Raw genomic sequence first — 14,658 nt, forward strand, 5'->3', positions numbered from 1 at the left:
AAAAAAAAAAAAAGCCAGAGTAGCAATACTTCTATCAGACAAAATAGGCTTTAAAACAAAGACTATAACAGATAAAGAAGGACACTATATAATTATTAAGGTAAGGGAACAGTCCAATAAGACCTAACAATTATAAATGTTGTATATCCGACATGGGAGCACACATACATAAAATAGCAAATATAACAAATAATAACAAATATACTGGAACTAATGAAAGTAATACAATAATAGTAGGGGAATTTAATACCCCATTTACATCAATGGATAGATCATCTAAACAGAAAATCAACAAGGAAACAATGGCTTAAATGATACATTGGAGCAGATGGATTTAATACACATATTCAGAACATTCTATCCTAAAACAGCAGCATACACATTCTTTTCAAATGCACATGGAACATTGTCCAGATTAAATCACATGTTAGGTCACAAAAAAAAGCCTCAACAGATTAAAAAAGATTGAACATATACCATACAGCTTTTCTAACCACAACACAATAAAACTAGAAATCAACTGTAAGAAAAAATCTGTAAAGAGCACAAATACATGGAGGTTAAATAACATGAATGCGTCAATCGGGAAATCAAATAGGAAACAAGAAAACACAGGAGGATAAATAAAAATGAAAACACAATGGCACCAAATCTTTGGAATGCAGCCAAAATGGTTCTATAAAGGATGTTTGTTTATAGCAAAACAGGCCTAACTCAAGAAGCTGGAAAAATCTTAAATAAACAACCTAAACTTATACCTAAAGAAGCTAGAAAGAAAAGAACAAACAAAACCACAAACCAGGAGAAGGAAGGAAATAATAAAAATTAGAGCAGAAATAAATGATATAGAAATTGAAAAATGAATAGAACAGATCAATGAACAGCTGGTTCTTTGAAAAGATCAACAAAATTGGTAAACCTCTCAAAAAAAGGGAGGGGGGAGATAAAGGGGAGAGAGAGAAAGGACTTAAATAAAATAAGAAATAAAAGAGGAGAAATAACAACTGCCACCACAGAAATACAAAGGATTATAAAAGAATATTAAGAAAAATTTTATGTGAACAAACTACACAACTCAGAAGAAATGTATAAATTCCTTAAAACATACAACCTAACAAAAACTGAAGACAGAAGAAGTTGAAAATTTGCACAGACCTAATACCAATGAATTTGAATCAGTTAACCAAAAACTCTCAACCAAAAAACCTCTCAACCTATGGCACCATAGGTGAATCCTACCAAACATTTAAAGAAGAGCTAATACCTATTATTCTCAAACTCTTCCTAAAAATAGAAGAAGAGAGCTCCCAGAGAAGAGGCTCAGTTGGTTGGTCATCTGATTCTTGATTTCGGCTCAGGTCATGATCTCACGGTTTGTGGGTTTGAGCCCTGCATATGCTTAGGGTTCTCTCTCTCCCTCTCTCTCTTTGTCCCTACCCTGCTCATGCTCTCTGTCTCTCTCAAAATAAGTAAATAAACTTAATTAAAAAAAAACTACAGGGGCACCTGGGTGGCTCAGTCAGTTAAATGTCTGGCTTCGGCTCAGGTCATGATCTCACAGTTTGTGGGATCGAGCCCCGCATTGGACTCTGTGCTGACAGCTAGCTCAGAGCCTGGAGCCTGCTTCAGATTCGGTATACCGCTCTCTCACTGACCCTCCTCTGCTCACACTCTCTTTCTCTGTCTCTCAAAAATAAAACAAAAACATTAAAAAAATAAAAAATAAAAAATATACAAGAGGAAGGAAAGCTTCCAAATTCATTCTCTAAGGTTTGCATTTCCTGATACTAAAACCAGTAAGATACTACATAAAAAAAGGAACAATAGGTCAATATCTCTGATGAACATAGATGCAAAAATCCACAACAAAATATTAGCAAACTCATTCTAACAATACATTAAAAAATATCATTCACCAAGATCAAATGGGATTTATCCCTGGGATTCAAGGGCGGTTCAGTATTCACAAATCAATCAATGTGATGTATCACATCAATATGAGAAAGGATAAAAACATATGATCATTTGATTAGATGCAGAAAAATCACTTGACAAAGTACAACATCCATTCATGATAAAAACTCTCATAATGTAGGTTTAGAAGGAATATACTTTAATATAATAATGTCTATATATACATCATGTATATATAGACTAAGATGTCTACCCTCACCACATTTATTTAACATAGTGTGGAAGTCCTACCCATAGCAATCAGATAATAAAAAGAAATAAAAAGCATCCAAATTGGTAAGGAAGAAATAAATCTTTCACTATTTGCAGATGACATGATTCTATGTATAGAAAACTCTAAAGACTCCACCAAAAAATGACTAGAACTGATAACTGAATTCAGTAAGGTGGCAAGATACAAGATCAATGCATAGAAATCTGTTGCATTTCTATACACTAATAATGAAGTAGCAGAAAATTAAGAAAATAATCCCACTTATAATTACACCAAAAATAATAAAATACTTAGGAATAAACTTAACCAAAGAGGTGAAAGATCTGTATTATAAGAAGTATGACACATTGATGAAAGAAATTGAAGATGACACAAAGAAATGGAAAGACAATCCATGCTCATGAATTGGAAGACCCAATATTTAAAAAATGTCCATACTACCCAAAGCAATCTACAGATTTAGTGCAATCCCTATCAAAATACCAAAACATCTTTCACAGAACTAGAATAATCCTACAGTTTGTATGGAATCACAAATGACTCCAAATAGCCAAACCAATCTTGAAAAAAGAAAAACAAACCTGGAGGTATCACAATTCCAGACTTAAAGTTGTATTATGATGCTGTAGTAATCAAAACAGTATGGTTTGGGCACAAAAGTAGACACACACATCAATAGAACACAATAGAAAGCCTAGAAATGTGAAAAATGGACAGCTACATGCAAAAAGAATAAAACTGGACCACTTTCTCACACCGTATAAAAAAATAAACCCAAAATGGATTAAAGACCTGAATGCAATATCTGTAACAATAACTATCTTAGAAGAGAACATAGGCAAGAATTTCTCTGACATTGGCCATAAGAACATCTTTCCGGATATGTCTCCTGAGGCAAAGGAAACAAAAGCAGGGGCGCCTGGGTGGCTCAGTCAGTTGAGCGTCCAACTTTGGCTCAGGTCATGATCTCACAGTTCGTGGGTTTGAGCCCTGCATCAGACTCCGTGCTGACAGCTAGCTCAGAGCCTGGAGCCTGTCTTCAGATTCCATGTCTCCCTCTTTCTCTCTGGCCCTCCCCTGCTCATGCTTTCTTTCTCTCTCTCTCAAAGATAAATAAAACATTTAAAAAATAAACTATTGGGATCACATCAAAATAAAAAGCCTCTGTACAGCAAAGGAAACAATCAACAAAACTAAAAGAGAATCTACTGAATGGGATAAGATATTTGCAGATGACATATCTAATAAAAGGTTAGTGTCCAAAATATGAAAGAACTTACATAACACTAAAAAAACTACATATAATACAGTTAGAAATGGGCAGAAGACATGAATATATTTCTCCAAAGAAGACATCCAGAAGGCCAAGAGACACATGAAAAGATGCTCAACATCACTCATCATCAAAACCACAATAAGATATCACCTTTCACCTGTCAGAATGACTAAAATCAACAACACAAGAAACAACTTTTGGCAAGGATGTGGAGAAGGAACCCTTATGGACTGTTGGTGGGAATGCAAACTGTGCAGCCACTATGGAAAATGGTATGGAGGTTCCCCCAAGAATTAAAATAGAATTACCCTATGATCCAGAAATTGCACTTCTGGGTATTTACCCAAAGAATACAAAAACACTAATTTGAAGGCATATACCCACTCCTATGTTTATTGCAGCATTATTTACAATAGCCAAACTATGGAAGCAGCCCAAGTGTTTATCAATAGATGAATGGATAAAGAAGATGGAATGGAATGGAATGTTACTCAGCCATAAAAAAAAGAATGAAATCTTGCCATTTGCAACAACATGGATGGAGCTAGAGAGTATAATGCTAAGAAAAATAAGCCAGTCAGAGAAAGACAAATACCATATGACTTCACTCATAGGTAGAATTTAAGAGATAAATGAACAAAGGGGGAAAAAAGAGACATATGAAAAATAGACTCTAAACTGTAGAGAACAGAGGGTTACCAGAGGTGAGGTGGGTGACAGCGTTGGTAAAATAGGTGAAGGGATTCAGTGTGTACTTGTGATGAGCACTGAGAAATATATGGATTTGTTGAATCACTATATTGTACACCTGAAACTAGCACAACACGTATGTTAACCATACTGGAATTAAATTTTTAAAAAAGTCAGTCATATAGAATACAAACTTCACTCTGAAAACTCTCTCCAGAAATAAATCATCATCATCATATTTTAGAGATACACTGATTTCCCTTAACATTCTTATGTAAGACATATAATTTTATAATCATAGATCTAGGAATAACAAAAGTAGCCATTGTTTTCTTTAGATTTTCATTGTAATCCATTGTTTCTTTCATTCATTAAAAAGCTGATATTTATCAAGCATTTGCTATGTGCTACACAAGTTGTTTTAGGCACTTTACATGTATAAATTTATTTAATTCTCAGAGCAACTCTATGCAGTAAATATCATTATTATCCCTATTGTACAAATAAGGAAACTGAAGCACAGAGATAAAATAGTTCAAATTCAGACAGTTAACAAAGGGTAAATGCAAACTTTGGTAGTTTACCTCCAATTTGGGCGGCTTTCCATGCATTCATTCATCAGAAAATATTTACTGAGAGGCCATGGAGGCCTCTTTCCTAGATGTTATATAAAAATGATGTGCAATCTCAATCTCCGGGAGGCTATAAACTAGTAATAAAGATAATAATATATTTACATTGGTATGATTCTTTATAGTTTACAAAAGTATGTTCGTATACTCATGCATATGAAACAACTCTAAAAAAATACTGCAGAAGATGGTATAAGCTAGTATGCAAAAAAAAACCCAAACATTAGTGGTACAGACAATAATTTAATAATATAGCCAGGCAAAAGTAAAGATGGCTGTGGGCTAGAGAAGGCAGTTAGTTTAATGAAAGTGGTGGGTTTTGAGCTGACCTGGATAGTGAAAGATGACTTGGGTGGGCAGGGAGGAAGTGAGTAAGGTGATATTCTGGCAGCCTCCTGGATACAGAGCCACTGATCTAAAAGCCCGGTATAAAATAAAAGGCCTGATCGGAAATAATTCAAGGCAGGTGAGGGAGTTGTAGGAGATAAGGTTGGAAAAGTAGGTGGGGACAGATTTTGGAGACTTTTGAATGTTATAGGAATGTTAGGGACAAAAAACCAAATAATGCTAAGTAAGTGGTAACTCAGCACATTCTGGCAAGCTTATTTAGCTGCTAAATGTCACTATTGTATTTGCATGGGAACTATTAGAGCTATTAAAGATTCCTCAATTGTTTAAGTCATTTATTGATTAATGGACTTTTTCAGTAATGCTTACAAAATGTCCTGGAAAGTCCAGAGCTACTTGATTTATGTATCTATGCTAATACTGTTCCATAAAAATTAATGCTTTTTTTTGCCTCATTTATGATACTTTCATACTAATTTGTCTTTGTGTATTTTTTAATTCTCTGCATATAATGGGTTTTATCATTCCACCCTCCTCCTATCTCCCCCCCTCTCTCAGCAAAGGTAATTGATAACAGTAATATTTATTAACACAGGAGTAATGTATGTATGTATATACATATGGATATGTGTGTGTGTAGTTTTAGTCTCCATGACAACAAGATAACCAGTTATTTCAATCAACTGTATGAAAAATAGTGAAAAGTATTGCCTGGTATCATTTGGAAATGACTAGATCCATGATGAGTGAAGTGGTTCAATCAGAAATACATATTAGTTGACAACATTGCAGAAAACCACTAACTTTTGAAAGGATTAATTGGCCAGCCTTTAGAACAATGGCTTCAGATGTGGCTTTTGAAACACATTATCTTTCCTTGATGTAGATGCAACTTCCATCTTCTTCCCTTTCTACCTCCTCTCAAGTATTTTAAGAGATATTCTTATTGTTTAAATGAAAGGATATTACAATCATTTTTGACTTAAGAATTTTACTCCAAATAAAGTTTTAGCACTCTTGGTATTACAGAATCATGACTTGGAGACGTTTAGGGATGCAGGAAATAATTTCATTTTATTGCCACCATTTCTATGTACTGAAAATGTATCAAAGCACAAAACCTTTGGGGCACCGGGGTGGCTCAATTGGTTAAGCGTCTCACTTTGGCTCAGGTCATGATCTCATGGTTCATGGGTTTGAGCTCCACATCAGGTTCTGTGCTGACAGCTCAGAGCCTACAGCCTGTTTCACATTCTGTGTCTCCCTCTCTCTCTGCCCCTCCCCTGCTTGTGCTCTGTCTCTCTCTGTCTCAAAACAACAACACCAACAACAAAACCTATAAGGTTTTTTTTTTTAAAGCACAAGACCTTTGAGACTTGATTTCATTTACTGACACAGCCTAGTTGTACTAAATAGTTTATACTGGAATTTCTTCACCTTTAAGAGTAGGAAGTATAGGAAAGAAAGGGAGATGGAATTCTGAATACTTGGTCCAAATCTACCAGCTGTGTGAGAATCATAGTAGAAATGTACCAGCTCCATATTAGTTAACATTTCTGGAGAGAGAAAGGGGAAAATGACCTTTCTGGTATCAATAGCAAACAAGTTTTTCAAGTTTAGTCTGTGAAGCCTAAAGATAAGAAAAAGCAGGAAAAACACTGCCTATATTGGGAAGGGTTCAACTTCCAACAGGGCAGAGGTTACAGAGTTCTGAAAAAGAGGAAAATAGAGGGGAAACCGTTTGGTAAAAAATAAGAAGCAAGAACATAGACAAACCAGGACTTAAATGTTCAGAAACACCAACAGAGTTGCAAATTCAAACTCAATAAATGAAGTGTGAATGATTTGGCAATACGTTAACTCTCTGGCTTACCTCATTTCTGTTCTCTTCATTGACACAAAAGTGGGAATGAGAACCTGAAAACGGAAGAGCAGTATCAACTGAAGGAGGAGTGGAGAAAATAAAAAACCAGAGCACTTGTTTTTTCATTTGTCTTCTATAATTTAGTTATACATTTTAATATTTACATCTAAGACTACATATCCTTAATATATATCCTTCTCTCACTTGCTCATTTCATCAAAGATGAAACATACTTAGATGATTTAAGATTAGGGTTGCCAGATAAAATACAGGGTGATTAGCTATATTTGAATTTCACCTAGGCAATGAATATCTTTTCACTATAAACACATCTCAAATATTGCATGGGACATACTTGTGCTAAAAAATTATTAATTGTCTATCTGAAATTGAAGTTTAATGAGGCATCCTGTATTTTTATCCTCTAAATATGGTAGCCATAGGAAATATGTGTCAGTCTTAAGAGATGAATTTTTCTATATTTAATCCAGTTTATGGATATCCCCCACTGAAATTTTTTTAAGTTTATTTATTTATTTTGAGAGAGAGAGAAAGAGAGAGCGAGAGAGAATTTCAAGCTGGCTCTGCCCTGTCAGTGTGGAGCCAACATGGGGCTCAAACTCATGAACCCTGAGATAATGATGTGAGCCCAAATCAAGAGTTAGATGTTTAGGCGGCTGAACTACTCAGGTGTCCCTGAAAGATTTTACTGAAGTACAATACACACATAAGAACATTATCTCAATTGTACACTTCATTAAATTTGCACAAAATGAACACATCCATGTAATCAGCACCCAGGTCCAAACTATGTTACCAGCCTCCCAGAAGTCTCCCTTGCCCTCTTTCCCCCCACTTTCCTGACCAGATTCCTGACTTCTAGCAGTTTAGACAAATTTTGCCCATTTTTGCCACTATTTCTACTTAGCATTAGTGGCCTCATCCTTGTATTCTAAGAAAGTTTCTTGAAAGAATCACAGACTCCTGGTCCCAGGTTAAATGTCCAGTTGACTGGAGATGGTTGAGGTTATGGGAGAGCTCTCCTGTTTCCATGTATTAAGTGAATTCTCTAGGCAGTGTATGTATCTAGAACCCCATGGGGGTAGCAGGTGGGTAGAACTTTCCAGGGAAGCTAAGAGATGATACCTTCAAGAGAACCCAGGAGACAATAAAGGCAGAAATCTGAGGTTGTGAGTCTTTTGGAATATGGTATGTTACGAACTTTTGGCTAGGAGAAGCTGAGCATCAAGTAGGTGGTTTTGTTGGTGATACATTTAACAGAGATATAGTAAGAAATAGGCATTTGACATGCTTCCCTGCACACAGCTGCATGAAGATAATCTTATGAGTCACTGTCCTCCCAGCAGGAGCTGCCTGCTGGCAGTGTTCATCTGCATTGGCATAGCTTTGTTGCACAAAGTTGTTCTATGAAACTATGTAATACCTCTAAGTGTATAATTCTCTCAACCTATAGAGAGGATGCTGTTCCTATTCTATCAGAATGCGTCATAACCATTCCCATTAAAAAGGGCAGAGGATCAGGATTCAGAAAAAGGCCCCTTCCACTTGTCCCCAGTGGTGTTGGGAGGAAGGCCACAGGAATCAAGTTCTAAACTAGAGTAGGAGCATCTCTACCAGGACCTGATGCACCTCCCTAGAAGAGAGGGAAGCTCCAGGACTTACAGAGTTCATGGAGTGTCCTCCAAGGCTTCCCTGCGCTGAACCCACCGGGCTGAGTAACTCTATGACAGCCATTGCATGAGGAACTAGAAGTATATGACATGGCTGGCTAAGGATCCTTCTATCAGAATCTGAGGATATGATTACTAGTGATTCAGTATGGGAAGGGCGATCTGATATTTGACCGGGTGGAGCCATAACGTCTGAGTAATTTCTCAGCAGCAGCCTTCCAGGCAAAAGTGAGATAATGGTGAAATCTGCCTCTCCAACCAAGCTCAAAAGGAAGAAAGTAAAAGATGAAACTTCCATTCCCCATCACTGTGTTCCTTCCCTGCTTGGTCCATAGTCTGTGTAAGAAGGATGTCTGTTTGTGGTATTGCTCATACCAAAAAAGTAGAACACTCTAATGACCCAGCAATGAGACCTTGATTAAATACATTATGCTGTATCCCCCAAAATGCAATCATATCTTGTCTTTAAAATGTTGTAGCAGAAAACGTAGTTGTAGCTAGCCTTAAAAAGCCCGAACTACCTGCCAAGCACTGTTCTAAGTTCTTGGCAAATGATGTCTTACTTAACTATTCACAACAACTCTGTGAAGTAACTGTTATTATCCCCATTTACTGATGAGGAATCTGAAGTATGTATTTAATTTAAAGGACATGTCCAAGGGTCACACAGTTAGTAAGTGACAGAGCAAGGATTCAAATCCAGATGGGCTAGTTCCAGAGTCCACACAGTTAACTATTGCATAATGACAAAGGAAAATGTTAATCATTTATCATTAAAGGAGAACAAGCTAAAATGAAAACAGTTTGCAAAGTGTGATTTCAATTCTACATCAAATATTTTTGACAAAATCATGACTATATATGCAAGGAAAATTTATTATAAGGATACATGCTATAGTGTTAACAATGAGAGGTCAGAGTTTAAGTGATTTTTTACCTCTTTTTTTTAACATTCTATATTGCTTATGTTTTCTGTAATAAACTTATGACTTATTTAATGAGTAAAAATTATTTTTTAATATAGTTTATTGTCAAGTTGGTTATGAGTAAAAAAATTCTTAAAATGATTTGGTGAAATCAGCTCTACAATTGTGACTTTTATGCAAGGCCTTCTGGTGTGAAGCCATGCAAAGCAGTAATAGCCTATGGAAAGCTTTCAAGGAACATGCCACTATTTTGTCTCAGAAAAGTAAGTTTCATGCTCATTCATGCAAACACCCGGTGCAGGGGAAGTGCGCTCTGTAGAGCACTGAGCAGATGTCAGAATGTAGAAGCTGGCAGAAACCTCAAGCTTCTCAAACCAAACCCCTCTTTTGGTCAAGACTGAGGCTGAAGAGGATCTCCATGGAAAGTTGGTTAACTGGGAGGTCTTTTAGAAAAGGACATTAATCTTAGGAAGCAGAACTCAGCAGGAAATTTCACAAGTCGTTTTAAATTTAGCCACAGAATTGCGCCTCAATAGCAAGAGGGCATTTGAGCAGATTTTTATCTTCTTGTGGCCACGAAGGTTTGGTTAGAGAAAGGTTTTTTATATATTACAGCAAAGATGGATTTATATAACTTTAGAGAGTTCAACATTAGCTGCGATGGAGAAGAATCTGCTGCAGATGATGGTGTTAACATTAGCCCTCTTTCCCAGGCTGCACCCTCAAACAGGGCTGGGTTACATTCAGTGTCTCCCTGTAGGTGCCTCTTTAGGTAACCCAGAGTTCTTGGACTTTCAGTCAAGTCTGGATTTCCTGAGGGAAGAGTAAATTGAAAAACCAAGAGTCTTCCACCTGGCCCTATCACAGATCATGTGATGATAAAGAGTAGAGAGGATTGGCAATCTCTAAGCAACATGAGCTTGACCTTTCCAAAGGCTACTGCCAGGAACAGGGCCAGTGAGTCCTGCCAGTAGAGCAGCCACTCCTTACAGCTCTCCATCCCATCTGGAGTGTCTTCCAGTAAGTGTTGTTGATCCACCGTCTTAGGCCTGTCTCTGGTTCACTGATGAACTACCTGTAGAGGGCAGTTCAAAACAAGGCTCTTCTTGAGTTCTGGAATGGTAGTACTCCACAGATTTTAAAGAAACTGAATGTCCTGGATTGCATTAGTGAAGCAAATTTATGTTCTTTCACAGAATGTCACAATTTTTACTGCCTTTGCAAACAATTTGCAGGACTCTAGGAGTTCTGTGTACAGATCAAATATGTATCCAAGTATGTAAACTAAAAGGAACCATGTGATAAGAGTTGCTAAAGTTACAAAGAAGGAACTGAGAGGATTCCCAGGGAAGGTTGCTTCCAGCTGAGGTAGAGAACAAAGTGCTCTTTGAGGAAGTAGCCTTTAGGCTGAGCCTGAAAGATGGGCCCATCTAGGAAAGGAGGCAGGGGAGAGGGATACCCTGACAGAGGGAAATGCCTGGGCAAAAGTTTGGAGCTTAACCAACTGGTTAAGAAGCTTGAGGTTGCTGCCACTCATTTAACAGAATGAGTCATAGCACAGCAAAGTGAGAGGGCTTGTTTTCTAGAACAGAGGTGTCCCATAGCAAGCCAAGAACTGAGAAAAGAACCATATTTTATTGAATCTGTGATGCCAAGATTGCCATTCACCATAAGATGCACTCTGATTTCAGAGATGTTTTAATATGTTTTAAGAATAGGTCTTGGAGCACCTGCATGTCTCAGTTGGTTAAGCATCCAACTTCAGCTCAGGTCATGATCTCATGGTTCATGGGGTCAAGCCCTGCATCAGGCTCTGTGTTGACAGCTCAGACCTTGGAGCCTGTTTCAGATTCTGTGTTTCCCTCTCTTTCTGCCCCCATTCATGCTCTATTTCTGTCTCAAAAATAAACAAACATAAAAAATTTAAAAAAAAGAATAAGTCTTAGAATTGATGAAACACAGCTGGGTCATGTCATAGAAGAGCTTGAAAATCAGATAAGAAGAGTAGATGGTAATGAATGAGGAGCCCTGAGTAGGGGTGTGATATTATGTTTTATGTAGATTGCGCTAATTGCTGCAGTGAAGCTTAGGTAGAATATGTCGTGCTAGAACTACTGCGTTAATACAGGCAAGGAAACCAGAGGTGTAGGGATGGGAATTGAAGTGATCAGACACAAGAGATTTTTCCAAGCAAAGATCAAGTGAGTCAATCACACTGGCATGGTGAGTGAGAGAGGAGTCAAAGATAAATTCCAGGTGGGTAATGAGGAAGAATGTGGTAGACCTGTCATATTTTATGTTTCCAACTTATGTTTTCTTGTTGATTATTTTTTCCTTTCCTGATTTTTTGCTAGATGGTAGAATTTTGTTATTCTTTTTCTCCCCTTCCTAGTGTTTTGAAAGTTCTAATTTCCATCTTTATATGGTTAATGAGGACCCTTACATATTTAAGCTTACATTTTTATATTAACAAAAATTAATAGGTGCTCATTCTCACACAGAATGGAAGATTTACCTGCCTTTTTCTCTTTCATCCTCTTCCACATTTCCTCCTCTTTCAGACTTTGTTGGTATTATCACATTTGGAATTGTATATGGGGGCTAGAGTCATATCTAGTCATGAGTGCTATTGATTATGCTATGCAAAATACTCTCCCTAAAATAGGATCAATATCAAGTCATCAAAAATATATTAAAACTTATGGCAACTTATACCCCAAGGCCTGCTATGAATTTTAGTTTTATGATCTATGTCATAATTTCTAATAATTCCTAACTACCTCTAAATTGTTTTAATTTTCAATATTGATATAATTTGTTTTTCAAAATTTTATTTTAGTTTTACTGTTCTTCAAGTACTTATCATTTAGTATATTTCTAATTCTTATTTGAGTTTGAATGCTTCTAGAATAAGGTATGAAGCTTTTGCTGCACCTTAAGAAAATCATGAGAAATATTCAGAAGGACAGAGAAGTAATAAAATCTTTGAAGAGAAAGGGATCCTGCTGAGTAGGGATCAACAAAAATGATTGGGCATCTTAGGTTTGGGATAGCAGTGACGTACGGGCATATGGTTAAAGCAAATATATTGATAGAATCCTTACACTACCATTAGAACAGGTCTTACAACTTTTAAGAAATAAACTTAGAGAAAAAAATTAAAGCACTTGAGTTTCACAATAGGTAGCTTTGCTTCTTTTGCCTCTTTAAATCTAATTTTTATCCTTTTCTTCCCGGCTCTGGTGCTGGGAAGCTGACCTTTATGGACCATAGCACCCAAATCCCTTGCCTTCTGGCTAACACTGGATTTGATGAATGGGGTAGTGGTGACAGGCACTGAGGCAAGACTCTAGAAGACAGAGAAAAGTGAGTTTAGGGTATTTATTCCCCATCTCCCTTACTCCCTCTCTATCAGGGTGTTCAGGACTACCACTCTGGTCAGACAGCTCTCCATATTCTTTCCAGGTTCTAGTAAACACACTCTCCCTTTTTCACTTCAGATGTATGGGGAGCAACAGCCCCCCACTGCTGTTAACCCCCAGACACTGCATTAACCCTTGTTGATTTCTGTAAATGCTACTCATACCTTGTGAATAGTGCCTTTACTAACCTCCCTCAATTATCTTCATGTGGTAGCCATCCATTCCCAGACCTATGCTGAACCCTCAGGGATGCATTAAAGCACCAAAGGATCCCTGTACCTAAGAAATAGTACAAGAGATTTCACCGACTTTGTGAAAAAGCCTAATATTACAGCACTTTGTATTACTGGGTGTCAGGGGGACCTTTTAGGCTCAGTGGTTGGGTGGAGGTTTTTCCTTTTAGAAAATGGATGTTACCCCTATAAATCATCTTGGGAATTGGATAATCCCCATGTAGGCAATAAAGAGAAGCCATGGACTGTGGAAGGAAGGACTTCCATCTCTTTCTGAATTAGACATCTATTTGGTCCTGGACTTTGAGGTATGGAGAAGCTTTGAGCAGGCACATGCTCTCCCCAGGGTTGCACCAAAACCAAGCTTCTGTGCTTGTCAGGAATGGCAGCAGACAACAGCAACTCAGAGAGGGAAGTATCAGCATTTGAGGAACCACTAGGTTGGAAACACATTGTATCTGCATTTTGACCAAATCAAAAAGCAGAAGGCATGATCAAGATGCTCCCTTTGACCCAAAGGAAAAGATGTTCTCTTTCCTGAAGCTCAAAGGGAGTCAACAGTGGGGAGAACTGAGTCTATAACAGCTGAACTTTTCCTGAAGGTTAAAGCAGTGTATTGAGAAGGCCAGAGAGGAGATACAGGAAAGCTCTACTTTAGAGTTTTATATATAAAAGTACAAATACAAATAAGGTTCCAGACATAATTGAAAGCACTTTGAGAGAGGCGACTTTCTAGCAAATGGGCTGGTAGGACAGAATACTGTCATAATTTTGGTATAAAATGGAAGGGTAATTTCCACTGTAGTCATAGACTGTGGGGAGCTAGGAATACATGAGTTGCAGAATAGTTTCTATGTGTAGTGGCTTGGTAGGAGTTTACTAATGGAAGCTGAAATCTATCTCTGACATTTTGAGACCAATACTGGAGAAACCAAACTTCCCTTCCACAAAATTCCTTTGGTAATACTGCTAGAGTCAGAACGTAGGATATACAGCTATGGCAACATTTATGGGTTTTTGCTTTCACTGGGGCTCTGTAATTCATTTTCTCTGTGCTGGAGATAGGAATAGTTCTTGAAGCTTTCACAAGGTTGATGTGACACCCTGATTCCTATTTTGGTTTAATGAGACTTCAGATCTCACTAAGGGCCAAACCAACTCTTGTTAGTCATATGAGCCTTGCACGTTTACCAAGAGCTTACCCTCCACCCTGGCAGGAAGGGTCCTGTGTGCCAGCTGAAAGGACATCACCTGATGATCTCTAATGTAATGTGCAGGCTGGACTCAGTTTACTAAGCAGTGAATCCAAGCATCATCCAAAAATATTGCTGTAACTTATTACTAGGATCAAATGCATTTCTTGAGATTTTTAAAAAGTATTAAGAGTA

At 37.4% G+C, this 14,658-nt stretch overlaps 1 long non-coding RNA gene across 1 annotated transcript in view; it reads right to left on the reverse strand.

Annotated features, from left to right (window-relative positions):
- Positions 1–14,658, reverse strand: part of LOC115289011 — a 46,879-nt gene that overhangs the window by 30,706 nt on the left and 1,515 nt on the right. The window contains exon 2 of the long non-coding RNA XR_003907336.1: positions 7,008–7,051. This is a non-coding gene — a long non-coding RNA (uncharacterized LOC115289011). The remainder of the gene's footprint in view (positions 1–7,007; positions 7,052–14,658) is intronic.

Source organism: Suricata suricatta, chromosome 4, assembly GCF_006229205.1.
Source record: "Suricata suricatta isolate VVHF042 chromosome 4, meerkat_22Aug2017_6uvM2_HiC, whole genome shotgun sequence".
Taxonomy (NCBI): Eukaryota; Metazoa; Chordata; class Mammalia; order Carnivora; family Herpestidae; genus Suricata; species Suricata suricatta.